This window comes from Anser brachyrhynchus (assembly GCF_964034855.1).
Source record: "Anser brachyrhynchus genome assembly, chromosome: 14".
NCBI classification, from domain to species: domain Eukaryota; kingdom Metazoa; phylum Chordata; class Aves; order Anseriformes; family Anatidae; genus Anser; species Anser brachyrhynchus.
In genome coordinates, this window is record NC_137709.1 from 7847682 (window position 1) to 7869455 (window position 21774).

The following is a 21774-nucleotide window of genomic DNA, read 5'->3' on the forward strand; positions in this document are numbered from 1 at the left end:
CCCCTGAAGGCTTCAAGAGAAGTATGTGCAAAGCTGACGAGATAGCAGAGCTTTTCTGTTTCCTTTCAACTGCTTGCTGCAGGGGAAACCACATGGACTTTCTTCTTATGTTGACTGCTGTAATGATGTGCTATCCTATCGAGCTTCCAGGTCTAACTGACATGGATCAATTATTTGAGTTTGATGGGCCACCTGCTTGGGAAACTTCTGTAGAATTTGTAAAAGACCTGGCAGTGCTCTCCTGGCAGGAGATACACTACTGCCATTCCCTCCTGTGGAAGTGCTGTCCAGGTTGAATTATAAAATGAAACATTGCCGTGCTGGCAGTGGGATGTTATTCGGGTTTTCAAAGACCACCATATGACTTTCTCAGCGTGTGTGGTACCAGATAAATGATTAGGCTTGAAGTATGTGCCGAAACTTGAGACCGAAATTACACTTTGCACATTGAGGCTTTGTTGCGTTAGAAACGCTCGTTTATGTGTCAATACAGGATAGTGCATATGGATTATTGCAGGGTATCATCTCAACTGTATGGGTGGTAGTGTCAGTTGTAAGAGACATTTGCATTTTTGCAACAACTCAGCCAGGTTTTATCAACATACTTTACATGTGAAATACCATCAGTGCTCCTCAGCAGCAAACCGCTCCACTGTTCACATGCAATGGGAGGAGCACCCTCTCTGTGCAGTCGTGTAAAGGACTGTGTTCTGAGTCCTCTGAGCAACCTAATGTCTGCAACACTCCCTTTGCAGGGTATTTTTCTGCACAAGGCATAGTGGAGGTGTGGAAAAAATCCCTCAATACTTCAGGTGTCTCATTAAATGGAATATTTGTACTCATGAAATTGCAACATGTGGAGGTCAGACTCCTTTAAAAGACAGAAGTAGAAGTATGTATGGTATTTTGTTTTGTATTGCTTTGTTTTTCAGCTTGTTTAGCTTCACTTCAAGGTGAAGAAGTGTATATTATGTGTATATTGCCGGCTACTTGCTATTTTCCTGGGGAAAAAGCAGTGTGATCAGACTCCTTTTTGGCTGCACAGTTTTAAATCAGTGCAGACCTGAAACCGAGTTAGTATTCCTGACATTTCATCAAAGCACTGATTTGGCAGCTCTTGACATTTGGATCAGTGACTAAACTTGTTTTCCTGTTGATACCAAGTCGTCTGCAGTCATAGCAAAACATGGCTCCTAGACCTGACAGATCTTCCTTTGCATTGAAAATAAAATCCTAACATTACAAGGTCATTTGAGAGCTGTCACTGAGAAAAAGATTTTGCTCTTAACCCTCATCCGGGTCAGTACTTCTACTTCTTTACATTTCTATGGTCTTTACTTGAGGATCTGAAAGCACTTTATAAATATTAGATAATCGTTCTGCTGAGGTTGGTGAAACAGTATTTCCCTCATTCTATACTTTAGACTCGGAGAAGTTAAATAACTTACCCAAAGAAGTCTACGATAGAGCTCCCGATAAAATTTATGGTGGTACCAGATTGACCTTCTGTACTTTGCTCTTCATTAAAAGGATGTATTAACTGGTTCTACTGATTCCAAGTTGAAGTAAGATATAATAATACTTTATAAACATGCTCAGGAACTGACGAGGAGAGAAAATTATTATTGAAGTTAGAGGATAGTATGTAATTTTTCCAGGTTAAAGCACGAAGGGTTAGCCTGTTTAGCTGCTCCCCTTGGTGCTCTAACCCTGGGGACTGAACGCAGGTGTGATCACGGTCCAGTTTAGTTATGGCAGCTTAGGCTAATTATAATCCTTACTTGCATTGCCAAGTGGCCCAGTGTTGCACAGTGCGTAGTCCTAACCGAGACACCATCTCAGACACTTTTGGAGAGCCTGAAGAATGATATTTCATGGTTGTGCTACAAAACTCCTTTTTTAAGAGGCAGTAAAAGACACTGACGAGGCTGGCATTATTAATCATGTGATACTAATCTCATATACAATGCTATACATAATAGTAGTATTATATATTCTCTGTTCTCCTGGCTTCACCTTAATCAGCCTCCTTATTGATGCTTGATTAGCAATTTTGTGATATCAGATGGAATTCAGCTCAGCACTGGGTCGTGGACCTGGGGTGAATGGTTGCTCTCAGTAGGAAGATATTTTTTCTGTAAAATATCAACAATTGCATCAGCTATTCTCTACATGACCTCCTTGCTTTTGATTTCCTATTTGCAATATCAGCTTTTTCAGACAAAATCAATGATGAGATGTATAATTAATTTTTTCATGTTTTAATTAAGTTTTCAGCTGCTCCAATACTTTTCATTATCTTAGTGCAATCTCTTGCTGCAACCAAACATTACAATGAAAAAACTGTTGATTAAATAAAATAATATTTTAAAAGTCCCCTGCAAGTTGTTAAGCTAATTAAAGTTCAAGGATGCAAAGTGAAGATTATCAGATCACGCACAAAGAAATGTCAGGTAAAGCGAGGTATTCAGTAGGTCTCAGGAGCCTACAACGGCTTGGGGCAGATTCTGTCATCCTACAATATTTTGTGCGTCATCTCATCATCCTTCTGATATTTGATGCCATTTTCAAATAGCTGTAAGGCAGCATGGCAGTTGCCTTGGAGAGCTCTGTGGTCTCCAAAGTGCTTCTGCCGGAGGAACGGAGGGCACCTAGAGAAGAAGGAGCTGAAGCTGATTGAATCTTCCTAGGATATTCCCTTGGGGAAATTCCATTTCTGGGTTCTGGGAGCTGATGTTGGGTAGTGGGACAGGGCACTGCTGCATGTCTGGAAGTCAGCACTAGAGGTTACCCAGCGCAGGGTAGCAAATGCCACTTTCGTAGGCACCAAACTGGAACTTGCTCTGGTAAAAGATCATGAGGCTGAGTGACACATTGAAGTCTTCATGAGCTGAGGTTGCAGGTTGAACTGATATCACCAAGATACATGTGGGATAATACAGAAAGCTTCAAGTTGTTGGACACTTTTGAAACTCTGCCTTGTATTCTGAAGGAAAAAAAAATCAAGAAAATGATGGTGCCTTGATTCTGCCAGTTCTTGTTTGTTTGTTTTTTTGAGGAAACTCATCTTACTCTATTTCACTTGTACATTAATCTCTTCATTGGGTTCTTGGGTAGAAGACAGACATTGCTTAGTTGTTGCCTGCTTAATTATACCCTGTAATATTGATTGACAGTGCAACATGCATTGAAAAGCAGCTGGAAATGTCTGTCAACTAGTTTAGAAACTGATGAGGAATCTCCGTCTCCTGCAGCAACTGCTTGCTGTGCTGAATCTAGCCCAAATGAGAGGTGGGTAGGTGGATGTAGGGGAAAAGTTAGCAGGCTGCACCCTGTTTCAAACAGCCAGAAATGTCTAAAATATGCTGCAGCTACTCACAGCAAACACTGGGTTCCCAATCCAAATGTGAGGGTTATTCATGAAGATCTTGTGTTTCTGTTTAAGGCATTAATTGGGATTCCTGCCTGATGGAGTGTGTTATGAGGATGTGAAAATGTTTTTATTGTGATGACTCAAGATTCTTATAATGCATTTGGCTTCTATGTGTGTGGTTGTGTTTTTTTTTTTTTATAACCGATGCTCAGTATTTTAGTAAATTGTGCAAGACTCCAAATCATGAAGGTAAAAGGCACTTTCAGTGACTTCTGGGCAGGGGGAAAGGAACAATAAGCACATTAAGTTGAAAGCTGTGAGCTGTAAAAAGAAAAATATTGAACGTTAATGATACTGTGCCAAGTGAGAAGACATTAAAAATGGCTGGAAGACAATCTGGGCAGAGACAAAGCACCAAATTTGGTGCTTTCAAGACCACCTTCAGTGTGACGGTATTTGCCCTTTCTTCATCCCTTGCTTCTATTGCCTCGCCTTCCTTCTCTGTCTCCTCTTGATCACACTGGTGATGTGAGGGAGAAAAGGAACAAAACCAACAGGTTTTGTCAAAACTGTAGTATTTTTATCAGCAGACACTATTTCCTTGCTCTGAAAGATTCAAACTAGGAGAGTCTTTCCAGTGTGGAGGATAGAAATCTTTGCAGTTTTCCTTGTTTGTTGGGGGGCCACAGGCCAGTGACTGGCGAGTGAATATCTGAGGCTGATGAATGTGAAAACTCAGGGAGAGGGTTAATGAATGTCACACGCCCAGCAAACTTGTCCAGGTACAAAAAAATACTAATCATCACCCCTTCTTCGTACAGCATTACTCCAGTGTATATTACCAAAAGGGAACAAAATAGGTGGTGTATGTCTGTTGGCTGGGATGCTGCTGTCAGGTCTGAGACAGGAGGGAAAGGGGAATGTGAGGACAACACCGAGGCCAATGCCATGTTGTGCCATTTGCAGCAGAATTACAGCTCTAGCTTTGACTTCAGCTCTCATTTTCAAAACTTTTAAAAGGACATAAAGTGTAATGCAAAATGAGCAGGATTCTCCATTCAAAACAAGGGGTATAGCTTGCATGGTGATTTAAATAACTGTCCTTTCAGAAATGTCTGTGCAACATGACTTGGGTGATTTACCTTATAATGACTTAAAGCCAAGAGTATAATGAAAAAATTACTCGAGTGCTTTTTTCCTTTTTGCTGATTTATTGGAAATGCCTTTCCTTCAAATAATTGTCCTGTTAACCCATGCACTGCCAGCACTGTAGTAAAGAACTGATAGGTGAAAGGCAGTGAATGCTGTTCTGTGAGAGGGGAGGCTTAACTATGGTTGCTCTGTGTGTTTGTAATTTTGGAGGGAGAAAAAAATAGTTTATGGAGTCTCAGGCATAACTGTTACTCTGGGGATCTGGAAGCTTAATAGCGCAACATGTAGGGGGAAAAAAACCAATAAACCTTTGTGATAGCATGCCTCTGTTCTTCTGACATGGGCTGGTTAAGCCCTGGACTTGTACTGTAATAATCATGCAGATCCTCCTCCTTCTGTCCAGTTTGGGACTGCTTACAGTGTATCTACCTTTTGCAAGTCAGAAACATGGGTCTGGACCTCAGGGCTGAGTTTCATGCATGGTTACGTCTTGCTGGTTGCCATGCAGGCACTTAGAGTAGCAGAGATGATGAGGAAAAATAAGGGAAACCAGTACCATGTTAAAATGGCCCCTGTGCCTTATGGCTATAATCTCACAGCCAGCAAAAGACAGAAGAAGGAGGGGAACTCAGTCCTGGCAGGGAGGCTTTGCTGTAACCCACTTGCTGCTAGCATGGAATACAAAAGCCTCGCTACCTGCAGTTCTTTTGTAAGAGACAGAAAATAAATTGCTGCTGTTGAACATTTTATTTGCACTTGCAGAATATTCATCCAGGGAGCAAAGGAAGCACCAGAGGAGAGTGATGAGGGCTCATTTTTTCTTAACAAGCCAGTAGGAAATAATGCCAGAATCAGGCACAGCGGAAGATTTTTGACAACATGGAAATTCCTCTTTGTGCGTTGCCAACTAACTCCAGCTCAGTGTGACTCCTCTCACCTTGAATCAACAGCAACTCCTAGCACTGCTGCAATTTCTTAATCAGTGGCTATTCAGAACAGCTTCATCATTTGAACCTTTCCATTGTAGAGACAGACTGAAGGTGGTGGCTAAGTAGCTCTTGTTTCTGTCCTTCCGGGAGATCAGAAAGAGACAAATACTGGCAGAGTTTCTGGATAGTGCTTGTTAGTTGGTATGTGTAAATACGTCTGGAAGGCTTCTTTACAGCAATTAAAAAAAAAAAAAAAAAAGGTTATGCAAAGAGGTGTCATTGATCTGAATATGTTTACACAGAAAATTAGATTTTTTTCTAACTGTCAGAGTTGCTGAAAGATTTTCCTAAAAATATATCAGGGGCTAAAAGACTACGGTGTTTTGGGCAGGACTTGGTGGGGTTTACTTACTGGAAGGAATGAGGTGGTGTCTGAAATAACAGATACACAGAGAGTGATGCTCCTTTTAAAATGCAAGTCTTCTCTCGTTTCTCAAAATGGTTCACGTCCACCTCATGCTCTGCTGGTTTCACATATTGCTTTGTCCATCTCCCAGTTTCTGTGTATACCTGTGCCCACATCAGCAGATGGAGACCATATCCATGGCACAGCAGTGGCAGATTTTGCAGCTACAGCCATTTCTCACTGTTTCGAGACTGAACAGGCATCTGCTGTTTACTTCTGGTAGATATCCAAAAGAAAAATTGGAGGATACCAAAAACAGTCTAGTTTCAGGTTCTGAAAAGTAGGTATGCTAAAGACAGGGTCATGGCTGATATTTCTTGTCACAGTTACAAAAGTTTTAGTGTCCTGTGATGTTTATGGGCTTCTAATGTAAAATCACACCTTCTTTTTGTGTATTTTGGCCTCTATTATGCACAGACTACAGCACAACCAGAATTTCATGCATGTGGGTTCATGATTTTTTGCTTTGTTGTGAAGGATGCACATTTAAGAATGCATAAAGATTTACACAAAGCAAGTCCCAAAACATGAGCTGAAGCCTTCACAAACAGACTTACAAGAGTATTATCAGAGGCTGGAAATTTTGCAAAAGGGAACAAACCCTGAGACAGGAGCTGGTGATTGAGGGAAAGAATTCAGACCACATCTAGAATTTTCCTAGTGGGAGTTAGGGAATGATTTGAAGGTGTACACGAAATGAGGGTTGGATCAGGGGTTTGAGAAAGGTTAGCCAAAGAAGTGGTCAAGCTGCAACAGTCTTTGCAATTGCAAGACCAATGCAGAGTGTGACCCACAGTTTGACTGCCTTGGGCTTGCTAACAAAGGTGAAGTGCCAGGGGAAGGGCACAGGGAAAGAAGTCAAAGCATCCCTGGCAGTGCAAGTCAGCTGTCTTGATGTGATAGGATTCAGCAGCAATTTTCTGCAGTCTCCCAGAGATGAGAGAATACACAGATGTTCTCAGTTCTCTAAAATAACACAGAAGTACTCTTGAGAGTGATGCTGCCTTTGGGGCTCATTTGTTTCATCTTTCTGTCTTAGTGCAAAAGGCATGGCTTTGAAGACAGAAGGGAGGAACAGGTCTAGGAGGCAACCCAAGGAGCTCATCTTTCTCCTGGAAAAGGAACTGCCTTTTTAATGTCTGGCGCAAGTCCTTGGGGGGTGTTACGGAGCTGGCTATAAATCTGAGGCTCGTTGGGACAAGAAAAGTAGCAACACCTTTACAGTTACCAGGCAATCCTTGGAAATGGGTCTGTGCATACAGATATGGGCTACGATATGTAGACAGTGCGGCCACTTGCAAAGCTTGCTGAGCTTAGGCTTACTGATCAAGGTAGTCAAGGCAGATTGAAGAGGCACCAAGATGACATGGAATTTGACAAAAATTAAGTTGTTTTTTTTCTCGTTGCATAAGACAGTGGCAGCTTGTGGGAGAAGAATAATGACAGTTCAAAGTCTTGTAAATATATGTTCTGCCTCGAAGTTGTGTTGGAAGGGGAATTTAATTTTTTTTTTCCTGAAGCCTTGCAAATTAGAAGAAGTGATAAATATTTGCATTCACAAATGCCCTGAAATCCTTACTCTGATAAAAAAGAAAAGACACAACGAGATTTTGAATTCAGTGCTTGATAAAAAGAAAAAAAGAAAAAAAGGAAAAAAAGAAAAAAGAAAAAAAAAGTCTTGGGGCTCTGAACAAAACCTTATTTAATCTTTTTTGTATTCTCTGTCTCATTTGACTTTTTTCCTGCTACTTCCACTGATGTCTGGTAGATGGCATTAGTGTATAACAAATTTCTTAAGTCCTTTTCTTATTGGAGGGGTTTTATTTTCATCCATTTTACAGATAATAATGCTGTCTTATTCAGTCTGAGCAGTTCTAAAGCATTTTTTTTCCTCGGTGTTTCAGTTATGTTTTGACTAAACGCTTGTATCACTCAACATGCCTTTTTTCCTCCTCCTTGTGCCATATAATTATTATTTCTTCTAGAGGGCATCAATCACTTGCAAAGAAAACAAACTTGGTATCTTAGGCTGACTCTGAATGTAGAAGTCCTTTTATATTCTGCATTGTTTGTATGCAGTACCACATTTATTTCACATTCTTTGGGCTTAGAAATGAGGACAGTACTCTGAAGGAAGAAGAAAAATTTCTCACACAGAGCAAAGAAGATAAGATACTCAGAGTAGTAAATGGAGGTTCTTATGTACAGGGTTGAAGACACATCAGACTGCTCTGGAAAGACAGTGAAAATGAGCTTCATAAATATCCTTTATCTTTTTTTAGTACGCATAAGCATTCATATAGGACTTAATGGGACCTCCATGACACAAAGGCCATTTTGCATAGGAAAACAGGCAATTATTTTTGTCTATCTCCTCCTAGGGATTTTCTTTGTCTGGATGAGGAGATGAAAGTTTCATCCACAGGTGAATTACGGCAGTCAGGTTTATGAGTCTACCAGTAGCTTTAGCTTCATCAGCGCTCCCAAGATAGGAAGGCTTTTGTGCTGAGATGTACATGTTCATTCTTGCTTTTAGCTTCAAGAAGCAACTAATATTTTTAGCAAACTTTTTAGAAGTGCTGGCTGAGACATTTGGAGGAGTGGGCAATGAGATTATTCTCCCCCCCCCACCCCCCTTTCCACCATTGAAATAAGACTTCTTTCTTGATAGACAACCAGGCTTCCAACAAAAATCCCTAGTTCCATCATCGGTTTCTTTTCTTAACAGGCTAAAGCCCATTATTCTCCAAACTTTACATAACAGTAGTAGCAGGGAAAAATGAAGTGCTAAGGAGCTGTTTTGTGGATAAAGTAATGATTTTAAATATTCCCCAAGTGGCATCTGTTTATAGAAGATGAGCCTTGCCTGATCAGATATGCTTGATAGCAAAGCAGTAAAAATGATAGAGATATCTTTGAGCTTAATTTTGTATTAAGAGTATATAGGTGTCAAACATCCTAATACCAGATCTTATTGAATCCATCTAATAATGATCTAATAATGAGCAAATCATCAGCATAATTTTCTTGCATTTTCAACTACATTTTCTTGAGAGCGAAGCAGTTAGGAAGATTATAAAGAGATGCCAGAACGTAATTGTGACAAATTTTATTGTTAAGGACTCCTTGGGTTCATTTCCATAGAGGAATGCAAATAGGATAGGTAGGGCTAACCTCACTCTGGTCCTTGGTGTAGGGGTGTTAGCATGTTGCAGACCTGCCAGACCCTGCATGGTCCCAGCCTATGTGCCTGGACTCTCCTGTGCAGAAAGTTGTCCTCCAGCTAGGGAGTTCGGGAGTTTGGCCCTTACTGTTTCACAGCATGAAGGCTGGAAAGAGATCGAACAGGCAACCTGGCTTAGATTACTAAGTAGATAAAAAGGTGGAGAAATTGTAAGGCTGTTTGGTTTCTGGACCTCGTTTAAAGAAGTCACTGAAGAACTTTAGTCATGAGTTACTCCAGTTGTTTGTGGATAGCGTTGTAAGTAATTTGAGTCATGCAAAATGCTCATGTGTGCCTCTGTTAGAGAAGAGACTTAAAACACAACATGTGTACAAGCGCTTTGCTTGCACAGGGGCTGCAGCCTGCTGGATTCCTCCACTGACCTAGGAGGCTCCACTTTACACCATCAGCAGCACAGCACAGCCATGGATGACAACCAGAGCTGTGCTCATGTTGCACAGGCTGATGTGGTCAACTGCTCCTAGGTGAGAGTCAAGTATTACTCAGCCTTAGCAAGGCTGCTTTAGTAAATGCCCTTACTCCAGTGTTTAAGCATGTTCAGGGTTCACCACATCACCACCAACTGATGGGGGCTGATTTTAGCCTGGTGACAATATCTCTTCATAAGGTGCTTAGATACCCTTTACCGAGATGTATGAGGCTTAAGTATCACTTAAACATTTGCTATTCACTGTACTGCAGCGGATGAAAAGATGCAACACACATTCTGGTAACCACCTTTTTTTTTTGTAAGAGCTTCTAAAACATGTTGGTTTAAAAAGCATGTGTCTGAGAGATGTCTCAGTGCCTGCAAGCATTCCTTGCTGCAAAATACACAGACAGCTTGAGTGTACAGCAGATGAGGAAAGTGTGTGGGTGTATTTCTGTCCTTTTGCCTGCAACAACCTGTAACTTTCAGCATAAAGGTGTTATTTCTCATAGGAAGACAGCAATGGGGCTTTCTGAAACCCATTGAGGAAAGACTGACTAATTTCACATGGGGGTCACCGTCTGAAATACGAGCAGACCTGCTATAACAAAAGATTTACTTGGTTTCTGAAGCTTGTAGTCTTTATGGTGGTCGTCTATTATTATTTGCAGGCAGGTTGTCTTACAACTGTTATTGCACCTTTCCTTGGCCTCTGTCATATCTTACACAGTTACCAAAATACTACTGATTGTGGACTGCTATCAGGTATAAAAATAGCACACTTGTAATGTAGAGCATTAAAATTCATAGACTGTAGCAGGGCCGTTTCTTGTGCTTTCTGGACAGGCCTGTTAACCTTTGAGAGATTTGCCATGGAATTCCAGCTGTAGAATAATAAAAACAGGTAAGTGAAAAGGGGCCCTACTGGGAGAAAGTTTATGTGGCAGGATGATAAACCCATAAAATTCAGGGACTGTTCCAGACCATGCTCCCTGCAAACACGCTCGTTCCCCCACCTGCTCTCCTTTAAAGCCTAACTACCTGGATGATTTAGGTTAAAAGAAATGCACTGGCTTTGCTGTTCCATTGCAGCGAGATTGGTTTAACCTCTGTGTGGCAGCAGGCATGGAGACTTCTGCAACACGGTGCTAAGTTGCTTCAGATTTTCTCTGATGATGATAAATAGCTGAAGGGGTGAAAGGGGGAAGCTTTGCTCAGCAGCGTTGATGCGAATGCAGGGCGCTGCTATTTCATACAAGGGGGCAGATGCTCACTTCCTAGAGCAGAGTGTTGAGAAACACTTAACCTCTGCCCCTGTCAGATAGGAGTTGTTGCTGCAGAATTCACATCTAACCCACTGTAACGATACATTTTTTGTTCCTTAATACCATTCTACTTAAATATATGTATACATTTTCACACACAATAGAGAACAAATGCCTGCACTGATTTCTCCTTATGCTGATCTTTTGTAAGGAAAGGAGTTACAAAAACATTAAGCCTTTTATTAGATCATCTTTGCCTTTGGAAATGGCTTTATGTGGGAAAGAGATTTAATTCTTCATTTTGCATACTTCCTGCTTTAGTGGAGGGAAAGTTTACTCTAGCTTGCGTATATCTCTAACCCACAGAAACAGGGAAGGGAGGACATTTCTGAACAATGAGAATAAGCCACATGGGCACTTGGAAAATAGACAAAATCAAATAATCTCTTTTAATTAACAGTCAGTGACTTCACAGAGATAAACTATAATTGTAAATATATCTCAGAGTGACTGATATCTTGAAAACTATGCTAGTTTTTGAGAAGCATCCAGATTAACTTTTGCTCTTCATTTTGGGGAGAAAAAATGGGCAGATAAAGTCATTCAGATTTTAAAAAGGAACAACTCTCAACTTCCTGACAGCTACTTTGCTCAAAAAATATGGCTGGGTGTAAGATACGAAGCCTCTCTCTCTCTCTTCTTCTCTCCTTGCCCTCACTCCCTCTGTGATTCTGATTAGACAACATCAGGAAATCCAGGAGGATATTTTTAGCCTGAAAGAATGGAGAATTTAGGGCAGAAATGATGTTAACATTAATCACAGCAGTGACGAAATTTCACTCCAAAATATACGAATGAGACAAGATTTCCCTTGTGTCCTACTAAGGAAAAAAAGATTCTGTGGCTGCCAAACTGTAGGGTACATTCACCTGGTTAAGGAAGGAATCAAACAACGAACCAGTCATTTGTCTACCATATAGAAGTGAACATTACAAGGTGAAAGTTGTTCCCTTCCTTCAGCTCCGCAGTAAAGATTTCTGCAGTATAGTTGGAGGATCCAGGGGCCACTGTGCTAACAGGTAATCCAAGACCATAACTGTAATGTTAAAGGAGAAAAGATGGTGCCAAGAACAGAATTGTTTTTGACTCTGAGCTCTGCAGAGGAAAGGACAGGACATTTGTTTCTCTCTTCCTTCTGTCTTCCATACTCTTCAGGGCCGCACATTTTTACACTCATCCTTACAGTGAGCCTTTGGCTTACAGAGATTTGGAAGGAGCAGCAGCCTTCGCTGACAGTGGAATGAGGGATAAGCCTTACCAGCTGCTGAATTAGATAAACATTTGGAAAAGTACAGCAGACCCAAGTGCAAATGGTCTCATCAACTTTCTTGGACTTTTCAGCCCTTATGGATGCTGTTGAGCCACATAAGAAAACCCCCTAGCCCAGGCTACAGAAACTAGTCATGTATGAAAAGGCATGAGGAATCCTCTCAGAAATTAAGGGGTAATTAGCTACAGTGACATAGGGATTTCCCAAACAATTTTTTTTTTTTTTTAACCTTTCCTGGCATCCTGCCAATTACTTTAGCAGAGATGCTGAGATTGGTAGGCCATCAGCTAGATTTCTGTAGGCAACTCTGAGTCTGGAATTTTTGCACAGTGTCCTTTTCATGGTCCTCACAGATATGCCTCTACCATATTGAATTCTCTGGCAGGGTTTAAGGTCAGTGTGATTAGTGATGTATAAACATGCTTTTATTTCTCAGACCATTACATCTTTTTTTTCTTCCCTCTGTCTCTCACATTCCACACAGTCTCAGTTTAGCTTAATGTTCCTATTAATTTGCTTTCTAAAGCTGCCCCCTCATTCTCTGTTGAAACTCAAAATATGTGAGTGTATGTGCATGTGTGCATTTATTTTTATATAAGCACAATAATTCTTCACTCTGCTACATCCAAGCGTCTGCATACTGTCATGAGCTACTCTACGAACAGTATGTATTTTATCACCTCCTGCAGGATATGAGCAGAGAGAAAGAATTTGCAAAATTTGGCCAAAGATTGTCCATAATTTTGATTACTAGAACTGCTGTCTCCTTGCTTCATATTCTAGTGTGGACGTTGTGCATCCGGCTTCAGCCTGTTGCTGAGCAGCTAACGCTGTTACGGGAAGAGGAGGGCAAGAGCTCTCCTTTGGCTCAGATATTTTGTGTGAAGGCCACTGCTGCCCATCTCAGGGGGCTTACACAATCATGGAGGAGTCTCGGTATCCAGACTGTCATAGCACAGCTCATTAAAGCAGGTGGCCATGGCCAGGGCTGTTTATAGACCGACAGTCTGCCTTCCTGGTGTTCTGCAAGAGTCCTGCTAATTGCTTTGTAAAAGACTGGCTGCCTATGAAAATTGTTTCGTACAGCCAAATTTGGATGCATCAGGTGGTGTTAAACTTTGCGATATAATAGGACGTCTAAATGTAAGAACAAGCAGAGCTTCTTTCTGGATGAAATAAAAATAGGCAGGAGTGGAAAGGAAAAGACTGTGATATGCAGACTGCTGAAGAGCTCTGCTTGACCAGCAAGTGCTCTCTGCATTAAATGCAAGCAGCATGGCATATCCATACTGCAAAAATCCCCATTACAACAGACCTGGCAGAGAAACTGAAACTCTCCCCACCCCCGAAAATGATGATAGCAGGCTAAGGTGAAGATTTGTCATTGTTAGGGCACACATCTAGCTGCAGCATAGAGAGCAGCTGTGTGCCTCGAACCTGATTTTCGAAAGAACTAAGGGTGAGGCTGCTCAGATAAGAGTAATAAATTTGGGTACCATTAAGACTGTAATAAAAGAATAATTATTAGTCTGGTCAACTGCATATTTGCTCTTATGTCTGTATGAAATTAATCTTCATGGTTATGTTTTCTTTGTTGTGTTTCTTGTGCCAACCCCATAAGAAAGGGAGCAGCCAAGGAAGTTGTGCGCCTTTGCACGGTGACATCCATTCTGCTTCCTTGTCATGCTAAACATGAAGAGGTTCTATTGTTTGTAAATGAAGACCTTTCTGATTATTGATAAATAACTTCTGGATGGGGAGTATGACACATGCTGGCTGGAAGAACAGGGCTCTGTAATAGTAATATTGCCTTGAAATTACAGCCCACGTAGTTTGAGAATGATTCAGGATAATTACATTAATGTTGCCAGAGAAATGGAAAGGAACACTTTCCATTTTACCTATTAACTAGCTCTACTGGCCTTAAATTATTTCTGAGAAGAGCCTGCAAATGGCTGAAATCATCAGAATAATTGCAAAGCACTGGTCAGGGTCGGGGGGTGGGCTGGATGTGGTCCTGGCTGCGTCTCCTTGGCCAACAGGTAAACACTGCTGCTGCTTTTGTGGAAAAAGGAGCACGGCACAGAGTTTTCTGATGAGGTGCGCTACAGTCTGCAAATGGGCTCAGGGAGTTTGCAGGTCCCAGACCCTAAGGAGAAAACAGCCATTAGGAGTAGGTTGCTCTCAGTACAGGTGTTACACATCAACCCCTGCAACATTATGTGTGAGCCTGCTGTTATTCTGGCACGGTAGATAGTTGAATTGAATTTCCATCCTCCCTCCCCCTGTTCTTCAGCTCTCCTGAGCTTGTGCCATGGAAGATTTCTGCCTTTGGTGATGACTTTTTGCCACCTCGATCCTTGTATTATAGCAGTGGCAGAAATTTGGGGGCACCTTGTCTAAACTCCAAACCCTGAACAGCAGCTCTCTGGGTCTGGCCTCTCATAGGACTTCAGTCCTTCACTTCTTTGAACCCTGCACCTGAACTTCTCTTGTGTTTTTAGCCCAGTGCAAGTGGCACTGACTGCTGGCCTGGTCTCCCATTCCCTATCTCACCTGTAAAATGAAACTGGGACTTTTTGTTTTGTTTCCTTTACTGTCATACTTCTGTTTGCAAACTCCAACAGAAGGGGCGAAATTTAGAATACATCTAAATAACTCAGTGTCATGTGAAGCAAGGTTTCCTTTTCAGGGTCACTTCTGCCATTACTGAAATTTCCCATCTCCATGATAGAGAATTCTTGAATGCTTGCCCGTGAGAGCAGGGCCACAGAGGTGTCATCCCCGTGCCCCTCCTTATTTCTTTTCCCTTAGTTTCAGGGAATTGGAAGATTTTGCATCTCATAACCAGTCCCATATTGATATTTTCCTACTAAAATGTAGCCATATTTATCTCTGAAGAAACTAGAGCCGTGGGTGAGGATGCAGACACTCCAGGTCTGGCTCTCCTAGCTTGCTGTTGGGTGCACGCAGTTGGTTGGTCTCCAGGCACAAGTTGTAACAAGCTCCTTCCAAACACATACACACCATGAGTGCTTTTTCATTTTCTCCATTTCATTTTCACTTGTCTAGCAAACCCATTTTGGCCCTGTGTGCAATTACCTTATGACCTGTGTGCCTTCATCCACTTCATCCAGTCGTAGCTGCAGCCCTTAAATAGGACTACCTGCTAATAGCGCCCTACCCTCACATCAGACCTTCCCTCCCTGCACAAATGCACGCACACCCAGAAGGATTTTCTCCCTCTGATAAACCACTCCTGTCCTAAAACTACTGCCATTAGCTAAACAAATTTTGGCGTCCCCTTCTTCCCCCTCCTTTGTCACTAGGTTGCCCTCTGTCCCATCTAAATGCTCAGGGCTGGGCAAATCTGTGAGGAATGCCCATAGCTTCCCTCCAGCAGCTTGCTGTTCCTGGCCCAAAAGAGTTAACTTTCTAATCCATTAGCTACCTTAATTCTGCATTTAAGGAAATGAAGCTCAAATGAGTCTTGAATTCTCCCTGTACACATGGATACGCAAGAGATCTGTTACAGGAGTCCAAGGCTGAGTATGATTTAAAATAATAATAATTAGGCAGATAATTTCTTTCAATTTAGAGTTTAAAAACATGTGAACATTTATATTTATTTGGTTGTGATGTTTCAAGAGATTGAATGGATTAAAGAAGTCATTTGGAGAAAAAGCTCATACAAGGAGTTGCTTAATTATCACATTCAGATATTAAAATTTTCATTTTGAATTCTTCCTCCAGTCCAGGTGCACACACACCTGCGTTTACATACTGCTACTTTCTGCTTGGTTGTTTTGCACTGATTTTCTTAGGAAGGTGTTGGGAATGCTTTAGCAAGCCCCTAGAAATCTGCATAGCATGAAAATCCTGTGAGTTTTGATTCATATGCAAATAGATATTATCAGTTAAACAGAATCAGTTATGTATATTGCTAAGTCAACAGTAAATATTAAATCATTTTCAGCTACATCCAGAAAATGCTGGAAGGCAAAATGCAGGTCAGGTATAAATAAATGGTGGAAAAGAAGCTTTCCTGTTTCTGAGTCCTTTTTGCCAGTGTTACAGATTGGTGTGTTTCCAGTCCACTTTGGGTCTGGTTTTGGTTTTTCTGAATAGTGAGGTTACTAATGCTGCGTGGCTAGATAAGGAGGTTAGGTTACGTTCTGTGATTCCTGGAGGAGCCCTCTCGGGGGGGGTTAATGCAGGGGAGTTCGTAGCAAAGTGTCAGCAGTGGGTGGCTGCAGGGCACACTCCAGAGTGCCAACTGCTGCGACTCCGGTGGCACTTGGACTTGGTGCTGTGAGTAACCTCCCAGTGGCTCCCACTGCCAAGAAAAAGATGCAGAAAGGTGTGGTAGAGAACAACAGCATGCGGCATGCGGAACAAAACGCGTAAATGTTACTGTGCAAGCTGCAGGGCTCACGAATTTCCTGGTATAGAAATTCATGGATCTGGTAGAGGGGATCTCCTGCACCAAGTGGAAGTTCCTACACATTGCAATCTCCAGCTGCAAAGATATTGGAGCTTTGGGGGGTTAATTTGTTTTTATCTTCCCGAAGAACTCTAGTAGCTGCTTTTTTTTTTTTTTTTTTTTCCTTAATCCTCATAACCCTGCCAGAACTGACAAATAATAGCAGTTACGCAGATAGTTATGTCGACATCAACTTAAGTTTTACACTTGCAAGGTTCATATATTTCTGGTAGCACTGGCAGTAATACAAATAATAGCTCAGTGATAGAGAAAAGAGCAGTCCCTGAGCCACAGTTCTGATGCTTGAAGCATCTTTAAACCCCATACCCAAATGAGAGAGAGAGAAAAACAACCTAGTCAAAGTGGCTTAGCTTGAAGGAGCATTTTATGTGTTACTTGATGACAAAATAGTTAGACATTAATGCAGTTTACAGTAAGACACCCTTAAGTTATCAGTGAGGTTGATGTGATGCTTGACAGATTTAATGTAAATATTTATAGACTTGGCCTACTAATTATGCCAATGGAAAAAATGCAATATTAATGCTGTCACCTCGCCACATCTCTACCTGGCAGCACACTGCTAGCTCGTATAAATATTCTGAAGTTAGTAAGTAAAGCACATAAACAGAAGAGATCATTTACATTTTTAATAAGGGATTAAGTTATCTCCAGCGGTAGTTTCCAGCCCACAGATGTATGGGAGGCCTGTGGACTGTTCCCCAGGGAACTGTGAAAAATGACAGAAAAATAGAGTTTTGCGTAGAGTATCTGGAAATCTCTCTCTGTGAAATTATTGAAAGGGTACGCACCACCTTTGGCAAATATTTAGGGATCCACACTGAGATAAATTTGAAAACCACTGATTTACCATATTTGTATAAAGAAGTGAGTAATTTCAGAGTACCCTACTGCCATGCGGTAACTGATCTGACTATTAGTCCTGCTGGGAGCCAGGCTACCGCAAGAAGCCCTGGACCACAAAGCACCGAAGCACGTGCTTAACGTAAAACACGTACCTCGATCCACTGAAGTTCCTGCCTGTCACCATACATAACTGGTATGCTGAACAAAAGCCATGGGGAAATTTAAAGCAGAAGGCAAGGACTGCTATCATCTTGCAAACAGCTCTGCAGATGCCCGATTGTCTTGTAGAACTGAAAATCTAATTACGTGAATCTGCAGCTCATATTTTTCTACTTCAATTTATTTATACTAAGAGACTCCAAAGACTTTTGGCGCTGGTGGTTTCAGCCGTTACTGCCTGCCAAGCCAACGAATATTATCATTGCCATTGTAGCCTGTTTAGGAGACTCTCTTTTAGCTGCATTGATGCTCTCCTGATTTGTGATCCAAGAGTCTGTGGTTTCTGTTCTGGCACAGACTGACTCCTCACAAGCTGTGCAAATAAATCTGAAACGCTATCACCACTGGTTGTGTTTGTCGGCTTGCATGCCTGCCTTTTGCTTGGCTTATAGTCTTGAAAACTGAGGCAGAAGGATCAGGTGGTTTCATACTGCCGTGTCTTCTGCAAAGCAGCATCTTGTTCCATGTATTTTCCTGCTGAAGGCGGTGTGGTTCAGGTGCTCATCCATGCTGTCAAAATCTGGCCATGCACTCTGCCAGGGCACATTGGCAATATTGCCAAGCAACGTGTGGCTCTTTGCAGGAGTTAAATGGGCATTTTGGGGCCAGGACAGGCTGCAGACAAAAAACATGCGTGGTGCTACCACAGTAGCTCTTAAAACAGGTTGGATGGAAGTAGGATGGAAGGATGGAAGTAGGGCAGGTCGGCCGTACGGGCATCCTGTGTGTGTGTTGTGAGCTCTCGTCCCCCAGTACAGATCTCTCCTTCTTGCTGGGTAAATGAGTCCTGGCTGTGGACCTAATCCACAGTCCATGGAAGGCAACAGGCTTTCTACTGCCTTCAGTGAGCCCTGGATCAGACCATCCACAAGGCTCTCTGTTTTCAATCCCCAGCTGCATTTGTCTCTTGTAAACACTTCATCCAGACTCCACACCTCTGTAAATCACAGAACAGAATAACCTGATAGAAGTGGAGTGCACAGTTTTGAAAAGGAACATTAAGAGGGAAAAAATATAACTCTCTCTCTTTAAACTGTCTCTTTTCTATATTGTTACCTTGACAACTCTGCTGCTGTGCTTCATCTTTGGTGGGACTTAGCTGTGGTGGAATAAGGAGGACATCCATGTGCATTTCCACATCTACTCCGGCTCTGCTTCACAGGCACATGCCAGGCACAGGGCATCTCGAGCTGCAGAGCTCGCGTTCGCTGCCTCGACCCATGGTGCTGGCTGGAAATGATTACAGATATTAAGAACTGGGACCCATTCTGATTAAAGGTATAACACTATATCTTCTATTTCTTTTCCTTAAGCCAACACCAGAGCAATGTTAATGCTCTTTGAGAAAAAAAAAGATGCAAGGTGCTTAAAATATTTTTAAAGGGTTAGGACAGCTGGAAAGCAGAGAGGGATGAAAGTACTCAAAAATAGTTGTATTATTTTTAGTATAAGCAGATATGGGACTATGTGTCAAGATTAGGATACAGTCCTGATGTGCTGAACTGAGTGTAGAGATGCTAAAAATATGCTTTCTTTTTTCACAATTTTTAGAAGAGGCAGAGGCAAAGGTAAGAAGAGAGTGGTGGTGAATTGAAATTTTAGTTCCTGTGTTTCCTTGCTTACTGGGGTTTGGCTCAGCTGACTGTTAACCTGGCACCCATGACCACCGATACCAGCAAAACATGATGAGGCAGGGCGAGGTGATAGCTGTGGGAAGGGAATCCCTCCCGACCCCTTTTCCTTCTTTCCAAAGAAAATCCCTACCAGCATAACCTTTTTATTCTTTTAGACAGAAATGGCTAGAATTTAACAGAATAGCTGCAAACACAAGCCACGCAGACTCCTGGGCTGAGTGCAGAAAGGGGTGTCTGTGTATGAATGTGTGTGCAGAGAAGGGGGCTTTTAATGCAAAACACATGTGTTTTCAATTGCTGTCTGGAGCCAGACCAGTAGCTGTAACTTGGCCTGACAAAGCCTTATTGAAGTACAGACACTGTGGTTTCAAAGCAGTTAGAAAAAGAACGGGAATGCTGTTCAGGAAATTCTTCAGGCATGGGCAGGGACTTGGCTGCAATTCTGCTGGTGGAAAATCTGACAGGGGCAGCTCATGAGCACAGGCCAGGCCTCGTGCGGCTCGGAAAGCAGTGCTGCATCTTCCTCCGAGCCTCCAGCGTGGCTCCAGGCTTTCATCTCCCACCGAGAGAGAGGTAAGAGCCGCATTGTTCCTTCCCGGGGCGGCCGGTCGGATTTGCTGCGCGTCTGTGCTTCTGCAAAGAGGCTTCCTGCTTTCAGAGCATTGTTTAGTGGGAAAGTGGAGAATGTGTAGCTGTGGCACATTTGCTGAAGGATTGGAGGAGTTCGAGGCTGGGTGTTGGTTTCTGGCGAACTTTGCTTCAGTGGTAATTCTGCAGGCAAAGCAACTCTTGCGCTGCATCTCTGGCTGTGCAAGTGCTGTGCCAGAATAACTCCCAACTTGTGCATTTTGGGCAATAAGTCTGCATATAACCTGAAGCCACTGAAAGGTTGGCTCTGTACCATGTGTCACTAGCAGATTTTAATGAAAAATGCTATTCAGTCGTGCTAAATGCACTTACACGTATATTGTGTTACAGTTGTTTGATGGGTTGAAGGCGTGTTTGTCCGGGGGTTATCGGGCAGTTACTGACTATCCCTGTCAGCTGGTACCGCCAGGCTGGGCAGAGAGGCACTAGTTGGGTGACATTCATTGCCTTGTGATTTCTACGCTTATTATTTCTGTGTTTTATAAAACGCTAGCAAATTGCAACAGACAGCACAGTCAGAAACCACGTACTGCAGACTAGAAGGAAAAACATTAATTTAGTGCCTCTTCTATCTGCAACCTCTCTTTTGATCTGCGTTTCTTTCCCCAAATAACTTAAGAAACAGGATAAAAAGCTCACTCTCTCTTTAGGAGCCTGCCAGACTTAGGCAGGGCTCCCATCCCTTTAGTTGCAGCACTGAAGCCTGCCTCGCCTTGCAGAGATCTCTCCACCTTATAAGGCAGCCTTGGGGCCGGGAGCTCGGGCACGGCGCGTTCATCAGGGCTGGTGGAGGTGTCAGGGGGAGTCCGCCTCTCGCAGCTTTGGAAACTTTCTTGCTTATCCCAGTGCTCTCTCCTTGGATTTTTGTAGCAAAGTTATTTAAATGTGTTGAAAAAGAACTTCTTTCCATGTTTGTTTTTTTTTTTTTTTTTTTTTTTTTTAATTTCAGCAAGGAATTAAGGAAATTAAAATTTAGAGGGGGACAGCGCTAAGTGTTTCTGGCTGGGTTCGTGGGGGAAGACCCACAGTTTGCTTTTCCCACATCCAGCAGGACTACGTGTACAGGACTTATATAGTCATTCAGTCTGGTGATCCAAGACATTCAGTGACAAGGTGAGGTTGGCCACAAAAGTGCATCAGATCCAGTGAGGGCCAGGGTGAGAGCTTTTGGGGAAGCATGTACCTAGGGTAACTCCAAGGGAGGACAGCAGGTTCGGGTAGGCAGCAAACCCTATCTGGATGCAGCAAGATTCAGTATATTTAGATCTTTAAGGGGAATAACGTCTGGCAAATGCAAACATTATATGTGTGATGGAGGGGAATGAAGAAAGGGGTTTGGGAGCATCTTCTTGCTACCACACCTGTTTGGTCCTTTAAAAGTGCTGGTCAGCTGAAATGGGTTGGTTTGAACCAAGTGAGGGCTTTGTTGGTTTGGTGTGTAGATAGTTTCCTGGAGGCTGATGGCGGCAAACGTTATTAGAGGAAGGACAGAGATGAGCTGCAGAAGAGGGAGACATATGATGAAAATGAAGAGGCTCAAAGCTTGCTTTGCAGATAATACACCTGTGGTGAAAATGCTGTGTTAAATGAAGTTCTCATATGATCTGGACTGTTTGAGCCTGCACAGCCTGCCATCTTACCCTGCAGACTTGGAGCTTTATTGCTTATCTCAGCAGCTGTTAATTCAGGCACCCAGACAGCCTGTTAACTTCTTCACTGCTAGGTAGAAGCTTAGTTTAAAAAAACAAGAAAAAA

The 21774-nt window shown here is 42.3% G+C and overlaps 1 protein-coding gene across 9 annotated transcripts in view; it reads left to right on the forward strand.

Annotated features, from left to right (window-relative positions):
• Positions 1-21774, forward strand: part of SGCD (sarcoglycan delta) — a 526403-nt gene that overhangs the window by 359535 nt on the left and 145094 nt on the right. The window contains exon 1 of one of the 9 annotated variants that reach the window (XM_080554837.1): positions 19532-19944. The exons of 7 other annotated variants lie outside the window; for them this stretch is intronic. The gene's annotated coding sequence lies outside the window, so the exon portion shown is untranslated. Of the gene's footprint in view, positions 1-19531; positions 19945-21774 lie in introns of those variants that run through there. One more of the 9 variants, XM_080554839.1, reaches the window with a different exon arrangement.